Consider the following 17,381-nt stretch of genomic DNA (forward strand, 5'->3'; position numbering starts at 1 on the left):
AGATATGTTACACTATGACCCAAACTGAGTGGGAGTCAAAATTTTTTTTCTTGACTGTGCCATGTTAGTCGAGCATTTACCATTTTCTCTAACAATCTGAATTAGCAGCTAGTTAAAGAAATTGGTCTGTAATTATTTACATTACTGGGATCCTTTCCAGGTTTGGGGATAAGTATTATTATAGCTTTACACCATTCATCTGGAAATAAATTTCAAAGCCATAAATGATTATAAAACTCAAAAGTATGACTTTGCCAAAGGTGCTAAGTGGCAGATCATCTCAAAACAAATATTGCCATCTCTAGGAGCAGATTTACTGTTGTTCGAGAGACCATATTCTATCCCATGACATTAAATTTTCTATTATAATATATATCTTCTATTGTTTCAAAATTTATTGTTATTAATTCTATTTTATTTTTCTTTGTACAGAAGTTTTCATCTAAATGTTTCTCACTACTTACATTTGCTAAATTTTCACCGATTATATTGCTTAATTCTTTTGGATCAAGTGCTCTTTTCCCATCTTTTAATATGGCATGTCTAGGTGGTTTAACATGGGTACCATTTATTTCCTTGAATTTTTCCCATATTTTTTGTATGGGAGTATTAGAGAGATCTCATATGTATTTCCTCCATGAAATGATTCTTCCCTTAATTACTTCTTTTTTAAATTTTGCAGATATTTTGTTGTATAGAGGTTTTAATGTATCAATTTCTAGTAATAATATAGTTATTTTTTGTAAAGTTCCTTCTAATATCGGTAATGTTTTATTTATTTTACTGAACTTCTATTCAAATTATCTCATCGTCTCCCTCTCGAGTGTTTTATATTTATTAATTCTGTTAGGTTATCCGACCACCATGCAAATTTGTGTTTTGTTGGTTAGGGTTCTGAGTTTGGTATTGCTTTATCAGCAGCATTTTTAATGAAATCAACAAGAAATTTAGTTTCATTATGGTCTTTTAAATATTCAAATAGTGGGATATTTCTAGTGTGCATTTCATATCGCTCCCAATCTGCTTTATAAATGTTATAGTGAGGGACATGTTTTGCAGGATTATTTTGTAATAATGAAATTAATACTGGGAGATCACTGGTGTGCAAGTCATCAACTGTATTCCAATCTAATCTGTCAACTATACTTGTTGTATATAGAGTTAAGTCTACTGAGGGAAATGTTCCATGTGTTTTTAAAAGATATGTGCTATTTTCATTATCATTTATACAGCACGTCGTTTAAATGCATGAACTCTTCTATTTTACCCTGTTCTATTTGAGTTTGTTCAATTAAAATCACCTACTATTAACGTAGGTTCCTTGGTACCGTATTGTTAAGTAAATCTTTAAGTTTATCAGTGTCGTAATTTTCATTAGGTTGGTTGTATAAATTATAAATTATATAATTATCGTTTTTTATTTGTATTTTAACACTTGATATTTGCAAGTCAGTAAAGTTTACAGGTACTCTGTCATAACATACTTTGTTATGTGCATATATAGCAGTACCTAAATTTCCTTCTTCCTCTCTAGATGTAGATACTAAGGTATATTTACCTACTGTTGATCTTGTTTTGTTGACATGTTGTAAACATAATATCATTGGTTCATATTCCCTTAGTAATCATTGTATTTCTCCCAAATGTAATCTGGTCTGTAGAATATAATTATTGAAAATATTACGTTAGTGTGTTTAAGTGTTATTTTCTTTTTGAGGATCATCAATTTGCATTTTCTCTAAAATTATATTTATGACATTTATGTTTTTCTTTATAAGATATTCAGTGTCCTATGCACATGCAGCCCTTTTCATGAGTGTCTAAACTAGTAGTTTCTTTATCTGTGTATCTTTTAAAATTTTGTATAGTTTGTTAAACTGTCTTTTGTTATGCTTTTGTTTTTGTTGCACAGTTCAATGAAACATTCTTTGCATACGCATGTGTCTTTTTTTGTTTACTCTTGTTTCACCAATTATCGGTGATGGAGTAATCTCTTCTCCCATCACATCACATTCTTGTCAATGGTTTGCTCCTCTACAATTTCTTTGATGTTATGGGTATCTGTTTCCATTGGTTTTTATTATTATTTTATGAGAAAAAGGTATATTCTTATCGTTTTTGGTTTATGTTCTTTCTTTGGGTATCCCGACTTTAGTTTAATTGATGTATCTCTAATAATGGTCGGTTTTTTGTTGTTCTTGGGTGGAGTTCTCTCTCTAAAGGCCTCTTTTTTTTCTTTAGCTTCTAATTCATCATAACTTTCTTCTAATATTTCTGTGGTACTTGTATTATCTTCTTGTGCTTCCATATCTGTTAATATTTCAAGTGAATTTGAACAAATATTTGTATATGTTTCTTGATTTTTTGCCGTATTAGTTTCTTCTTGCAAAGTGGTTATTTTTCCTTGGGATTTATGTATCAGGGTTTTGTTACTCTTACCTATTTCCATTCTTGTTTCGATGTTTGACCTTATTGTAGAGGAAAACATTTATTTCCTAGTGGGATCATGCATTCCTTTAACTTTTAATTCTGATTTGGCTTCTTTTATAGGCTTTCCCATTCTTTCCTGAAGTAATTTTAATTCTGTATTGTATATATATATATATATATACACTCCTTAGATCTTGCATGGTGATTCTGTCCACAGTTCACACATTTCAGTTCACCACACCTCCACTATGTGGTATGTTTGTCAGATCCACAATACGCATTTAAAGATGTACTTCAGCAATTTTTTCCTTGTATGTCCATACATACTACAGTTTTGGCACTGTAGCGGTTTTGGAACATCCGGTCTCGGTTTTCCGCTTTAGCCCATGGCTTTAATTTTTAAGGGTAATTCACAGCCTTCAAATGCTATCTTTGCTATTCTCACTGTTTTTCCATTACTCTGTCTACTGGCTATGTTGCATATTTCGCAATCTTGTACATTGCTGTACCTTTTTTTACGGGAATCCTGCAATATATTCTTTTCTATTGGTTCTTCATCATTATCTGGGAGTACTATGGTACCCTGTACACTGTTCATATTGTCATGGTTTTTTATATGTACCTTTATATTACCAATATTTTTTATAGTCAAGCAATTTTCTGACCAATTTTTTGTTGTGGTTTCTATCAACCACATCTGATCTTTTATTTGTCTGAATGACATTTCAGTAGTTGAATGTCAATTCAACAGGAAGTTTTCTAATTTCAATGCTGATATTTTCTTCTCTGTTTTTAAGGTCAGGAATCTTGACCAACTTCCACTTCCAAAGAGGGAGTCGAAGTGAGTCAAGGTTGGGTCAAGACATCTGTTTTTATTTTGGTTTGCTTTGCACTGGAGCATAGTGTTCCAGTGTAACTAAATTAGGATTTTTATTTGACTTTTCCAGAGAAAGGTTATCAAGAGGAAGTTCCAGTGGCTGTCAACTGTGTTCCGAGTCATTACCATGAAAGGGTCCAAGGGTATTTGAACCTTTAAAACTACTAGACATAAAGATTTAAGTATAAAAAAAATTAAATAAACCTGAAAACCTAAAAAAGATATCATCAGCCTTTCATGAAGTTCATTCTTCCACCAATGGCACAAATGAGAACCGACTCCTAAACGTCTGCTCTCTACCCTACCCCACAGGGGATGGCACAGCATGATTAGAGTGGCCCAAGTGTAAGCCAAACCTGCTTGCTAGGACTTAGAGTATTACAAGAATACAACCATCCCCACCCAAATCATGTTATGGGCAAACTGGCCAGAATGCTAAGAGTCCTATCCAGCATGTGACAGCTTGCTAATCGTCCCTTAGAAACCACCTGTCCTCATGAGCTGGGTAGGCTACATGAACCCAAGGAAAAGGAGTCTAAGAAACTATGGGCAACATCCTGACTATGGAACTACCGTGGTACCATTCTTTAACAACAGGATCCTATCCTCGGATTCTGAGGCTTGAAGAGCTAAGATTCAGGATGCTGAGGTGCAGATTAGGTCAGGCTAGGCTAGGTTTAGTTAAGGCTAAACAAGGTTGGGTTAAGTACCCAACCCAGCCCCCTTGAAGTGCAGGTGACTGCCTTCTGGTTGATTCCATGAGGCATGAAGTTCCAGGATACTGAAGTGCAGGTTAGGTCAGGTTAGACTAGGATTAGTTAGGCTAGGCTAGATTAGGTTAAGTACCCAACCTAACCTCTTGAAGTGCAGGTGACTGCCTTGAGGCACTACGTATCTCTGGAGGGGAAACACTGAACAACACTCCAAGGAGATACTTGTCATCTAACCATTACACTAAGCCTGGGAGACATTTGTCGAAGACCAGGACCCCTTTAATCTGCGTGAAGTGAAGGAAGGAGGAGAAACTGCCCATGAAGAACCAGCCTTCCCGCTGACGACAAGTGACTAAGCAGAGTTTGTAATTGCTGAGCTGGTTGCCCCTGCCGAGACAAGGAAAACCTTGTTGCTGTATCTGTTAGCCTTGCAGATACTTTTTCTTGCTTGGGTGAGATCGGACTTCTCTGGAACATGCAACTCTCAGGCTGTGACAAAATCTGAGAAGTCTGTCCTGTCCTGCAGATGCTTAAACATCTGGAGACATACCTTCACGAACATGCCACAGTCGAAGCCTAGGTGAAGAGTCAAATGAAAAGCTTGGAAGCATACAACAGAGATAGGCATAGAGCCATCTGCTCTGAAGAGGTACAAAGTCTCCCCAAAAATGAAGCAGATGAACATGCGGAAGGGATGATGGGTAAGTATTCAGAAACACTCGTCCTTCAAACTCAACAAAGGAATCAAGTCTGACTCCTTGAAGGTTGGAAGTACTGAGCGTGTTGTTTCTGTCTTGACCCAAGGCTGCTGAAATGTGTCAAGGAAGAAAATATCTAGACTGATTTCTAATTACCAGTCACCTTCTCCATAACAGAGGGACAGTTGTAGAAATCGGGAACCTGATTGTACAATTTCCACAATGTATTCATACAGCATAAGCTTTAACTTTCCCAAAAGGGGAGACTTTAACAAGCCAGAACGAACTTGTGGACGTGGACCAGATGGCTAATGAGGAGTGGTAGGAACTCAAAGCGAAGTTGATATCATACTGAAGGACATCAACTACCCAGATTTCAGTCATCGTAAAATGATCCTTAAGTCTAATTGCACTCCCCACTGGCAGCTGCACGTTGGGAGGAAAGCAGTCCTGGCATCTTATTCCTACTTCTTAACCTTGCTTCTTTTTCAGAAAAGGAAGGAGTTTGAATGGGACACCTTCCATGTTTCTATGATCCAAAGGGACCAGAGAAATCATTGGCACCTCTCGAATCTATTGCAAAACTTGGTTTGTACAATGGCCAGTGGCTATGACCAATTTCAGAACGTATCGTTCTGAGGGTGACTTAAAAAAGAAGAGGATCAATCCTAGCTCTGATATTTCTACCTGGCACACACTTGGTTCCCTGTATACCCCCTAAATGGATCCATACTGACGAGTCTCAAACACTTGATATAAAAACTTCGAACAACTCCAGTTGACATTACAACTGAGTCATTGAGAGAGGTTGAGGGAATCAGAGAGGGAGATGTAGAATACATTTGAGCCTGTAGATGACGGCCACGGACGACCTGTGGAAAGAGGAGACAACATTACACGGGTCGCGAAGAATGGTCATATAACACGGCTGTGAAAAAAGCTGTTATGAGGGAAGTGGTTCCAGTCATGTGAACGCCGCTGGGGGTCATCCCTCATATGTTGGGAACGATCTCGGTCAGGCAAGGGCAGCCGAAACTGCCCTCGGACAAGATGACAGGAACGATCTCGACCAGACGAGGTCAGCTGAAGCTTCCCTCAGACATGAGGTCATCTCCCGTAGGGCCACCAGTTCACATTCTCGTGGCCATGGCCTACGTCTTCATCTATGAAAAGCACCTGAATAAGACAATGCGACTGCCTGCTCTCAAGGAAGTCAGAAACATACTGGGATCCGAAGAAACCTGTGCTGTCGAGACTAAAATCATCCCGTCTCTGGAAGAGATTCTAATACCGAGGTTGAGTTGGAACAATTAGACCTTTACATATGGCATTACTTTCCCATATGTAAAAACCAAGGATGTGTATACATGTAGGTACAACCAGAGTTACATAGGAAGAAATAAATCAAATTTCCTATCCTACCCGTATGTAGTAACGTCGAAGTATCAGTGGATGAACATGGTTGTGAAAGAATGTCACTCATTTGATGATGGTCATAAGGGTCTGGGAGAACGATCCGGTTCATTCAGACGTAGTCGTACCAGAAAAAGACATTCACCGCTCTAGGGAGATTGCTGTCGAAGTCCCTTTGGATGAACACAGTTTCACTTGGACGTGATTGCTACAAAATCACTGACGTGAGTTGGGGAGGATACAAGACGTGCCCACTATCCACACAAACATGGATGGGTGCTGTGTGCCAGACGTTCACAGAAGTCCCATCAATGATGTTCATGGAAGCAACGTTGATGCCATTTGCCTGACCACAGAGGTAGAATCGTTCTCGGAAGGGTGATCTTGTTCACCAGAGGACTCTTCTTGAAAGGTAGAGCGGAAGCACTCCCCAGCAGTGCAATGGAGGTGTTGATGATCTTGATCACAACCTCATGAATGGGGAGGGGCTGTTACAGATGTGCCATGGATGTCAGCCAACCGTCCTTCCAATTGTTGTGGCGGGAAACATTCTCTGAAAAGCGATCCATCCACTATGAAAGCTTCACATGAATAGGGGAAAATAACAAATTGTAACAAAATAGAACTCGCTGCATTATTTCAAAAGAGGAAAAATATCTCATGACAAAAATTATATGAAAAAACGAAAAGAATTAAGAATTAAGTCAAACGGCAGGCAGCAGAAGAGGCACATCTGTCTCAGATGCTGCCAAAAGGTAAAGTGAATGTGTACCAAATGGATGGCGGGGATTCCTCCCCTACCATCGGTAGCTAACTACTAATATTCACCTTGTTTTTAGTTAAACTGCTGGCTCCAGCTTGTGCTGACAGTAAATCCCCTTATGTAAAGACCGAAGGTTTGTATATGTGTATGAACAACTAAACTATCCCACTAATTTTTTACTTTTCACACTCTATCGTCCTCCTGCCTGATGTGAGAAATAAAGCTATCATAATAAAGACATAAGTTTAATTTCAAAAATTAAAAATAAAATAAAATACAGAGGAATACAGAAATCAGTAATCCTGAAGGTTCCAAAAGTACAATAATCCCTGGAGCCGGAACTGACTCGGTCAATTGGAATCTAAGGAACCTTATGTGCATGCACCAAATTATCATGTCCAGTTCTTTTTTCTTCTAAAGTAGATTAACGTTCCTGGGAATTAGTACAACATGAAATATAGGTGTGAAGTTAAAATAGGGAAATTTATGAGTTAAATTGCACAGCTCATTTACTTCTACTATTAAAGTTTGTCACTTCCTGCATAACATCTGCTGCTGTGTGTGAACAAGTCTAAAGATGTAGCATCCTTTCAAAGTAAAAGTCAGTCACATACCATCGATTGGCACATTAGGGAATGCAGAGTACTGTAATATGAATACTAAGCAGTGGGATAATGCAGTAGGGCTCTTTTATGGCCCATCTTTGGCTCCCAACAGTTGTTGGTAACCATTCACAGCACATTTAATTGGTGGAGGATAGCCAGCTTTGAATCACTGATCTTGCTAATGCCACTCATTTAAAATACATGAAATGCAAATGTTAAAGACATAAAATCTGTTCTAAATGGACTTACCCTGACATAGCCTCCTCGAGACATGATATCTGCCAAACTCTTGGCAGCATCATTTTTCTCAGCAACATTAAGGACGCGAACCATGTTGTCACTGCAGATTTCTTCAACATACCTAGCATGCACAGAGATATGTAGCAAACAACATATTGGAGACTGGGTGCGATGATAAGCCTGTTGCTTTGAGTGAACTCTGGACCTCACACTATCATATGTCAATCCATTTTGATTTCTTACTTGAGATGCATTAGTTAGTGGCTGACAGACATAATGCAGTGTCCGTACAAATTTCAAATTAGAGCCATGCAAAAAAGAGAACAGCAGCTTCATATGGATGATAAAATCAGTATCTTCTTATGTAGTAGCTGGATGCCCTGTAAAAAATAAAAAATTACTTCACATTATATATAAAAAGATAAAACTGAATTTACTGTTCTATCTATAAATATAACAATTTTTTTTTAGTAATTGGTATTTTTCCTAACATACAAACAAAGTTCTTTCCATAGGGATTTAGCTTGCAAGAGCAAGCTGGAATGGCTGGCCATTTTACTTTCAGACCTGGTTGTTAACTATCAACAGATGGGGGAAGCCTGCCCACCTGTCAGTATGTACTCCATTTTCCCTTCCAGGCCAGGTACCAAAGTGAGGGGTGGCTGAGGTGGGCTGTTAGTTACGGTGAACACAAATTACCTTAAAAATATGCTATTTGTTCCCACACAAATACAAACCTTCCTTCTTTAGATAGAAGACATCCACTGGAGGGGGGAATCTGGGAGGTACCTTCCTGGTCTGGAGGAGCAGAGGAAGGTGTCCCACACCTGCTCTAGGTTGCTGAATATATGAGATGTTACAACAGCTAGACTTCTGGGTGTGAAGTAATGAGTTTGGTTTCATTATCTGGTGAAGGCTGAAAGAACCAGTATGCATTGGAGAGAGAATAAAAGTGACATTTTTATGATAAAATAAGGTTTTATATATAGTTTTATATATAGTTTCACTGCCAGCAGCTTAAAAATTTTGGAATTCAGGGTAGCGCTAGTGTCGGTGTAGGTGACTAGACCCCACCCACTTTAAGGGTAAGAGATGACCAACTTCAACAGAGAGCTCAATTGTTTTTGTCCTTTCCATATGAGGAAAGGAGGGAGGGCTTTGATTTGTAATTATTTGATAAGTATATATAAAAACAAAATTTTTATGATAAAACAGTCCAAAAATTCAAATTTTGCGGTGGCTCCACCTCGCTAGTGTAGGTGAAAGGGTCCCTCCCACTAGTTATCGGGACTGACAGGTACAACTCAGCAAGAAATTTCAATTCGTTTGAGCCCCGATGTCCATCTGTGGGGAAGGAGGGAGGGTTATGATTATGTAACTACATGATATTTTCATAATAAAATAAATTTTTGAACATACTTATATGGTAGTTATATATATAGCTTAAGTCCCTGACGTCACGGCAGAATTTCAAAACTCGCGGCAATCGCCGACAGGTAGGTCAGGTGGTCCACCCGTGCGCCCTCTATCCAGGTATCTGGAACCACATCAGGTATTCCTCAGATCTTCCATGCCTCTTGTCTCTAGAGGGGAGGAGGGTGGGAATTAAATTATATATAACTACCAGGTAAGTATGTTCAAAAATTTATTTTATTATGAAAATATCATTTTTAAACATCTGACTTAACTGGTAGTTATATATATAGCTGATTGACACCTTTGGTGGAGGGTCAGAGACAGCCAGTATCGTTGGAATTGACAAAATTAAAAATTGTAAAACCAACTCAAGGTTCCTACCTGTTAAGGAAGCAAATTTCGAAGTTTTCCTGCCTCATTCTGTCTGCATTCCTTAAGAGATCCAGCGATCCGCCCAGGGGGCTGAAAATCTCTAGGGGCTGTCAACCGGTGTATAACCTCTATGTGACTAGACCTCCTTGAAAAGAAATGCCCATTTGTTCGGTCGCTAGTAAGGAACAAAAAAGACCACCTGACCAACAAACGCAACCAACTAACAAAAAACAACACATATGCTAATGATTGCGGAAGACTGCGTCCAGCCTTCGCAAACAACCATAATAAAATTCCTTCATTTCAAGAAAAAGAAAAAAGGGTATAGGTTTAAGGTATAGCAGGGGTAGATCCTTCACCCACTACTGAATTAGCCGCTACAAATGGGCCGAGAGTGTAACGGTCTTCATATACAGTCTGAACCTGTTTGAGGTAATGCGCAGCGAACACTGACTTGCTTCTCCAGAAAGTCGCGTCTAAAATACTTTGTAAGGATCTATTCTGTTTAAAAGCCACAGAGGTTGCTACTGCCCTAACCTCGTGCGTCTTAACCTTAAGAATCTGTAGATTAGTTTCATTAAATTCAGAATGAGCCTCTCTTATCAAAAGCCTGATAAAGTACGATAACGCATTTTTAGACATGGGTAACGAGGGTTTCTTGACTGAACACCATAGTGCTTCTGACTTACCTCGTAAGTCCTTAGTCCTCTCCAGGTATGTCTTCAGAGCTCTTACTGGGCATAGGAGTCTCTCAATCTCTTTCCCTGTAATATCCGACAGGTTTGGGATCTCGAACGTTTTAGGCCAGGGTCGAGAGGGAATCTCGTTCTTAGCGAGAAACCCAAGTTGCAAAGAGCAAATCGCATTGCCTTGTCTAAAGCCCACGGACTTGCTGAAGGCATGAACCTCACTTACCCTTTTAGCAGTGGCTAAACTGATCAGAAATAGAGTTTTTAGGGTAAGATCCTTAAAAGATGCCTTATATAAGGGCTCGAATCTATTTCCCATGAGGAAGTTCAAAACGACATCTAAGTTCCAAGCTGGTGAATCCCGGCCTTTCTCTTTGATGGTCTCGAAGGATCTGATAATGTCCTGGAGATCCTTATTGTTGGAAAGGTCTAAGTTTCTGTGTCTAAACACAGTAGATAACATACTTCTATATCCCTTAATAGTGGAAATAGAAAAATTAAGCTCCCTTTTAAGGAAGAGAAGGAAGTCTGCTATTTGAGTCACAGAGGTACTGGAAGAGGAAACCGAATTTTTTCTGCACCATCTTCTAAATACTTCCCACTTGGATTGATAAACCTTGATAGTTGAGGACCTCCTTGCTCTTGCAATTGTGTCAGCTGCCGCCTTCGAAAAGCCTTTAGCTCTTGCAAGTTTCTTGATAGTCTGAAGGCAGTCATCTGTAGAACTTGGAGGTTTTGGTGATATCTTTCCAAGTGGGGTTGTTTGAGTAGATCTACTCTGAAAGGTAGTCTTCTCGGGGTGTCCACCATCCATTCCAGTACCTCTGTGAACCATTCCTTTGTAGGCCAGTAAGGAACTACTAGTGTCATCCTGGTCCCTAGTGAGTTACGAACTTCTACGAAACTCTGTGAATGACTTTGAAGGGGGTAACGCATACACGTCCAAGTTGGACCAATCCAGCCGGAAAGCGTCTATGTCATATAGCCGGGATCTGGAATGGGAGAACAGTAAGCTTCCAACTTTCTCGTTTGAGCTGTGGCGAAGAGGTCTATGCAAGGTCGGCCCCAAAGATTCCACAGTTTCTTGCAGACGTCCTGGTGAAGCATCCACTCTGTCGACAGAACCTGATTCCTTCTGCTCAACATGTCTGCCCTCACATTCTTTTTGCCTTGAATAAAGCGGGTAACCAGAATAACATCTTTCTCCTTCGCCCAAAGAAGGAGTTTTTTGGTGGTCTCGTAGAGAGAGTATGAGTGAGTGCCTCCTTGATTCTTGATGTAGGCCAACGCCGTCGTGTTGTCGGAGTTGACATGAACTACTTTTCTCTCTACTAGGTATTTGAATTTTATCAGAGCCAGAAGGATAGCAGTCAGTTCCTTCTGGTTGATGTGCCACTCTAACTGATCTTTTGTCCAGGAGCCCGAGACTTCCATCTTTCCTAGTGTTGCTCCCCACCCCGAGTCCGACGCGTCGGAGAACAACACTAAGTCTGGGTTCCTCTGATGTAAGGAAAGTCCCTCTTGAAGTTTTAGGGGATCGTTCCACCATTCCAGGTAATGTCTTATAGGTTGTGAAATGGGAATACACTTTGTTTCTAGTTCTTTTTCCTTGTCCCAGTTCCGATTCAGATGGAACTGTAACAGACGAAGGTTCAGTCTTCCCAAGGAGACGAACTGCTCTAGCGAGGAAAGGGTCCCCAGCAGACTCATCCATTCCCTCACCGAGCAAGTTCGTCTCCTTAGGAATTTCTGAAGTTTTCCTAAAGCTTGTTCCGTCCTTGATAATGACGGAAAAGCCCGAAAAGCTTGACTCTGAATCCTCATCCCAAGGTACTGAATCTCCTGGGATGGGATCAGCTGAGACTTCTTTTTGTTTATAAGGAGTCCTAGATTCTCCGATAACTGAAGAGTCGTCAAGATCCTCCAGGCATCGGCGTAGGAAGGAGCCCTGAGGAGCCAGTTGTCCAGGTATAGGAGACTCTGATGCCTCTTGTGTGAAGCATTCCAGCTACGTTTTCATTAGTCTCGTGAAAACCTGCGGGGGGCGGTCACTCCTAGATGCGAAACACAGGGCTCGAAGCGTGGAAGGTTTCTCCCGTGCATAAACCTCAGGTATTTTCTGGAACTGGGGTGAATGGGAATATGGAAATCGCATCTTGAAGATTGGGCGCCATCCAGTCGTGTTGTCTGACTGCTGCTAGAACGGAGTTTTGTTGTTTCCATCGTGAAGCTTGTCTTCTGGACAAACACGTTGAGAGCACTCACGTCTAGCACCGGTCTCCATCCCCCCGAGCTTTTGGGAACCAGGAACAAACGATTGTAAAAACCTGGAGATTCCGTATCCAGAACTTTTTCTATAGCCTGTTTCTGAAGTAGTAGAACAAACTGCTGCTGCAGAGCTGAAGAGCTTTGATTTTCGATCGGTAATTGGCGAAAGGTCTACCGGCCTTGTAGCTAAAGGTGGCTTCCTGAGGAGAGGGATCTTGTACCCCTCCTTGATTAATTGAACGGACCAAGGGTCCGCTCCTCTCCTCTCCCATTCCATCCAGAAGTGTGTTAGTCTGGCTCCAACCGCTGTCTGAAGGAGACCCTCTTCAAACTCTGCTTCTCCCTTGTCTATGGTTTCTTCTTGTAGATCTTTTGATCGTAGATCTTGAGTTCCCTCTATTAAGAGTTCTTCCTCGAAAGGGCTGAAATGCAGGAGCTTCTCCTCCACTTTTCTGAGAGGTGAAGCTAGAAGGTAGAACTTTCTTAGCAGTTTTGGTGATAAGGTCTTGTGTTGCTTTTTGAGCTAAAGCTAAGGACACCTCCTTCACTAATTCCTGAGGAAAAAGATGTGTCGAGAGCGGGGCATAAAGAAGTTCCGCCTTTTGGATGGGAGTAACTCCATTGGCGAGGAAAGAGCAGAGATGTGCCCTTTTCTTCAATACTCCCGCAGAGAAGAGAGCTGCCAGTTTGTTGGCTCCATCTCTGAGGGCCTTGTCCATGCAAGACATGACATGAATAAGATCCTTGGTGTCTGCATCTAACAAAGTCTCAGTCTTTTTCCCCAAAGCTCCCAGAGTCCAGTCCAGGAAGTTGAAGACTTCGAAGGCTCTGAAAATTCCTTTAAGGAGGTGATCCATCTCCGAAGGAGACCAGAGGACCTTGGATTTACTCGTAGCTATTTCTCTAGAAGCGTCGACCTAGAGGAGACGTCACCCTGGGAAGAGGCAGGAACTCCCAGGCCAGTAGCTTCCCCTGTCTCATACCAAATACTGGATCTCGAAGCAAGTCTAGCTGGAGGAAAAAGAGAACACCCGTACGTCCTTGATCCTTTTTAGAGCTCATCCACTCTTCCAAAACTCTCAATGCTCGCTGGGAGGAGAAAGAGACATTATCATTTTAGTGAAAATGGTCTTCTTCGGAGTTTTCCTGAGGGTGAATTCGAGGAGGAGGAGAGCGGGCGGCTGGGCAAGTTGTCCGGAAAAAGCTCCGTAAACACTTTCATCAACCTCTTCAAGTCTGAGGAAGGAAGTTGAGATTCTTGTTCCTCAGTCCGGAAACTTTCTCAAGGAGAACATCTGGAGAGGGAGGAAGATCGTCGTTGCCTTCCGCTTCCTCCGAACGCCGTGCGGAAACCGAAGTAGCGGCGTCTTGTTTACTAGTTGCTGCTTCCAAAACACTAGCATCCTCGATCAGAACGTCTTGAAGACTACAGTCCTGACACTTGGAATCCCGACGCCCAACTGCACGCAACTCCTGGCGTCCAGGATCATGACGCTTGGCGTCTAGGTGTAAAGCTGCAGAAGAGTCTTGCTCTAAATCTTGGCGTTTGATGGCGTCCCTGGCGTCCAGCAGCAGGAGCGTCATGAAGAGAAAACAAAGGGCGTCTTGTCATCAGTCGTAAAGAGAGCTCTGGCGTCCAGCCTCTGGACGTTTGGTGTCTGTAGAACGTTGCCTTGACGTCTAACTCTTGAGTCTTGTTATCCGAAGGTGTAGAACGTTCGACGAGAACTTCTTTAGGAGGGCGTCCTACAACTTCTCCCATACCTGCAGGCCGGCAAGCTTGCATGAGGGAGGTAAGTTTCTGCTGCCTATCTTTCAGCAGAGACCATTGCGGGGCTTCCTGCTGCTGGGGACAGACTGGGGAAGCCGCAAGATCTAACGAACCCTCAACTAACTGAACGGGTTGTGGAGAGTGCTCTGGGGATGAGTCCCAATTCGAAGGAGGCGGGGGAGCATGTACAGAAGGTAGAAAAACGTCCGACATCTTCTTGCTGCCAGGCGTCCTGTTTGAGGCTGGCAATATCCGTCTACACTTGGAAGGAGAACTACCTTCAGAACTGAAAGGGAAGCGTTCCGGGCTACTCCAATGACTACACCCGGTGCTTGAGAAGACTCCAAACGACGTCCCTCAACAGAGGGGAGCTTCCTCTTGAGCGGTCTAGACTCGTAGGCCCGACGCCAGCCCCGTTTGGGAACTGCGTCGTCAGAAGACGAAGAGCACATATTAACCTCGCCTTTCCTATGGCGAGGGTGAGCGTCCTGGGAAGCGACTACAGGCACGCTCGAGGGGACGACCGCTCGAGAACTAAAATCTCTCGCCTCCCTTCGCCTGTCGACTTTCCTTCTCCCAGGAGCTTGGAAGAGGTCTAGGGCTAGGAGCACGACAGATACGAGCGGCCGCACCCTCCACTGCACTTGCATTAACTTTATCACTGACACTAGCACTTCTTAGATCTCTCATGTTAGACCATAATTTCTCCTGTCTTGAGCAAAGGGAATCAACACGTTGACCGATGGCTTGAATGGCTGCCATCATATCCTTGAGAGATGGGTCTTTACCTGAATCAGTAGGGGGATCAGGAACTACCACTACAGGGGAAGGATCAAAAGGTTCATTAGTTTGGGGTAAAGAATTATCGAAATCCTGGCTACCCTTGGAAGAACAAGACATAGTACTCTTGGCTCTTCTAAGCTGGTCTCTTTCAAGAAATTTTCTTACGAAACAGTTATACTCAATCCACTCCCTCTCAGAAAGACCCAAGCACTCATCGCATCTATCATCTAGTTCACCTCTTGCCCCTACATTTCATACATACTGAATGAGGATCTAAAGAGGCTTTAGCAAGCCGGGTCTTACACCCCCTAACACACATTCGCACACTCGAGGAGTCAGACATGGTAGCAAATCCAAAGAGAGATCAAAATACAAGTTCAAGTGTCAAATCCAAATCTAACTAGTCAAGGAAAATCCAAGAAGGCAAATCCAAAAAACGAGCGAAAGTCAAAGCCAAAGTGTACTTCACCAAAAATTGAGAAAAAACACGGGCTGAATGAGTGAAATTCCAAACGATGTCACCGGAACGGCGGCAGGGAAGATCTGAGGAATACCTGATGTGGTTCCAGATACCTGGATAGAGGGCGCACGGGTGGACCACCTGACCTACCTGTCGGCGATTGCCGCGAGTTTTGAAATTCTGCCGTGACGTCAGGGACTTAAGCTATATACTGTATATAACTCCCAGTTAAGTCAGATGTTTAAAATTGGTAAGTATATATAAAATTTCATTTTATCATAAAAATTTTATATATATGATAACTACCTCCTCTCGATGTGGAGTCAGCTATGTAATTGCTTGGTAAGTCACTTATATAAAATTTACATTTTATTTTATCATAATGTCATTTTTATATAGTGACTTACAAAGCAACTACATGAAATATTGTTCCACACTGAGAGTGGGCCATAGACATAATCTGATCCAAACCATTAATAAAGATTATGAGTTTAAACTAGGACGTTTGCTAGCATTGGCTCAATGCTTGTTGTACCTTACCTGGTAAGAAAGGTGCTGCAAGTAATTACTGCCTCTGGTTGGCACTAATCTTAATCTGTAGAGGGCGTGGCAGGATGGCCAAGAGTCGCCCCTACTTCAGTGGGTACTTTGCAGCCATGGTAGTTCACCGATGACTGACAAAGACAGAAAAAGTGCCCTTGCCCCATGCATGGACCAGAATAAAAACTAATGTTGTCACCTACACCCACAATTAAAAACCAAAAAACCAATACCCCAACCATAAAACTGGTGGGTACTCCAGGTAAACAAGGTGAGGACCCAGTAGTGGGATAGAGAGCCCCCTATGCTTCCTCTCCCAACACCATGCCACCCATGGATAAAGGCCCTAACATACTACACTTTTCGAACACTGCTTCAACATCCTTAAGGTAGTGAGAAGCAAACACTGATTTAGACATCCAAGGTGTTGAGTGTGCAATCAAAGACAAGGACATATTCTATCGAAAAGCAAGAGAAGTGGCGACAGCTTGAACCTCACGAGCTTTAATGTTCAGGATTGGGAAGATGTCCTCTTGAACCTAAGAATGAGGTTCCGAGATCAGACTCCTCAGGAAAAAAGAGAGAGCATTCTTAGAAAGTGGACGTGAAGGGTTCCTCACGGAACACCAGAGGTTGTTCGAGGGACCCTTGATCTTCTCAGTCTTCCGGAGGTAGTATCGCAAGGCCCTCACAGGGCAAAGAAGTCTCTCCTCTTCCTCTGGGGCCAGGGATGGGAAACGTCCTCGTTCTTGGCGAAGAAACCAAGCAAGATAGAGCATACTGCGTTACCCTGCACAGATCCAACTTTCTTGTCGATTGCTTGGAGCTCACCAACTCATCTCGCTGTAGCCAGTTACCAGGAAGAGAGTATTCTTAGTGAGACTTAAACAAGGCTGAATGTAGAGGTTCAAAGGAGGAGCTCAAGAGCCACTTTAAAATGACGTCCAAGTTCCAGGAGAGTGCACCAGGATTGTCTATTTTAGAAGTCTCAAAAGACTTAATGAGATTGCTAATATCTTGATTTGCAGACAGGCTTAGGACCCTATGCTTGAATACTGAACCAAGCATAGCCCTGTAGCCCTTAATCATAGAGGGCGACAATCTCCTTGAGGTCATCAAGAAGAGTAAGAAGTCCGGTACCTGCTCACAGAAGTTTCAGAAGATATTCTGTCCACACCATCTTCTAGGAACTTGGGGTAGAGCTGGCACCTGGCTTTAGTTGGCGCCAGGCGAGATGGAAGTCAGGTGATGAAAAAACTTGGGCTGATGGGTGCTCCTGGGAGCCCGGAGCACTATGCCCAGCTGTCAAGACCATCCTCTCTTCCATTAAGTTCTTTAGAGAG

At 42.0% G+C, this 17,381-nt stretch overlaps 1 long non-coding RNA gene across 1 annotated transcript in view; it reads right to left on the reverse strand.

The window, feature by feature from the left end:
- The window catches only part of LOC136833752 (uncharacterized), a 36,305-nt gene that overhangs the window by 5,924 nt on the left and 13,000 nt on the right, over positions 1 to 17,381 (reverse strand). Inside the window, exon 2 of the long non-coding RNA XR_010851578.1 lies at positions 7,749 to 8,119. This is a non-coding gene — a long non-coding RNA (uncharacterized lncRNA). The remainder of the gene's footprint in view (positions 1 to 7,748; positions 8,120 to 17,381) is intronic.

Source organism: Macrobrachium rosenbergii, chromosome 52, assembly GCF_040412425.1.
Source record: "Macrobrachium rosenbergii isolate ZJJX-2024 chromosome 52, ASM4041242v1, whole genome shotgun sequence".
Classification (NCBI taxonomy): Eukaryota; Metazoa; Arthropoda; class Malacostraca; order Decapoda; family Palaemonidae; genus Macrobrachium; species Macrobrachium rosenbergii.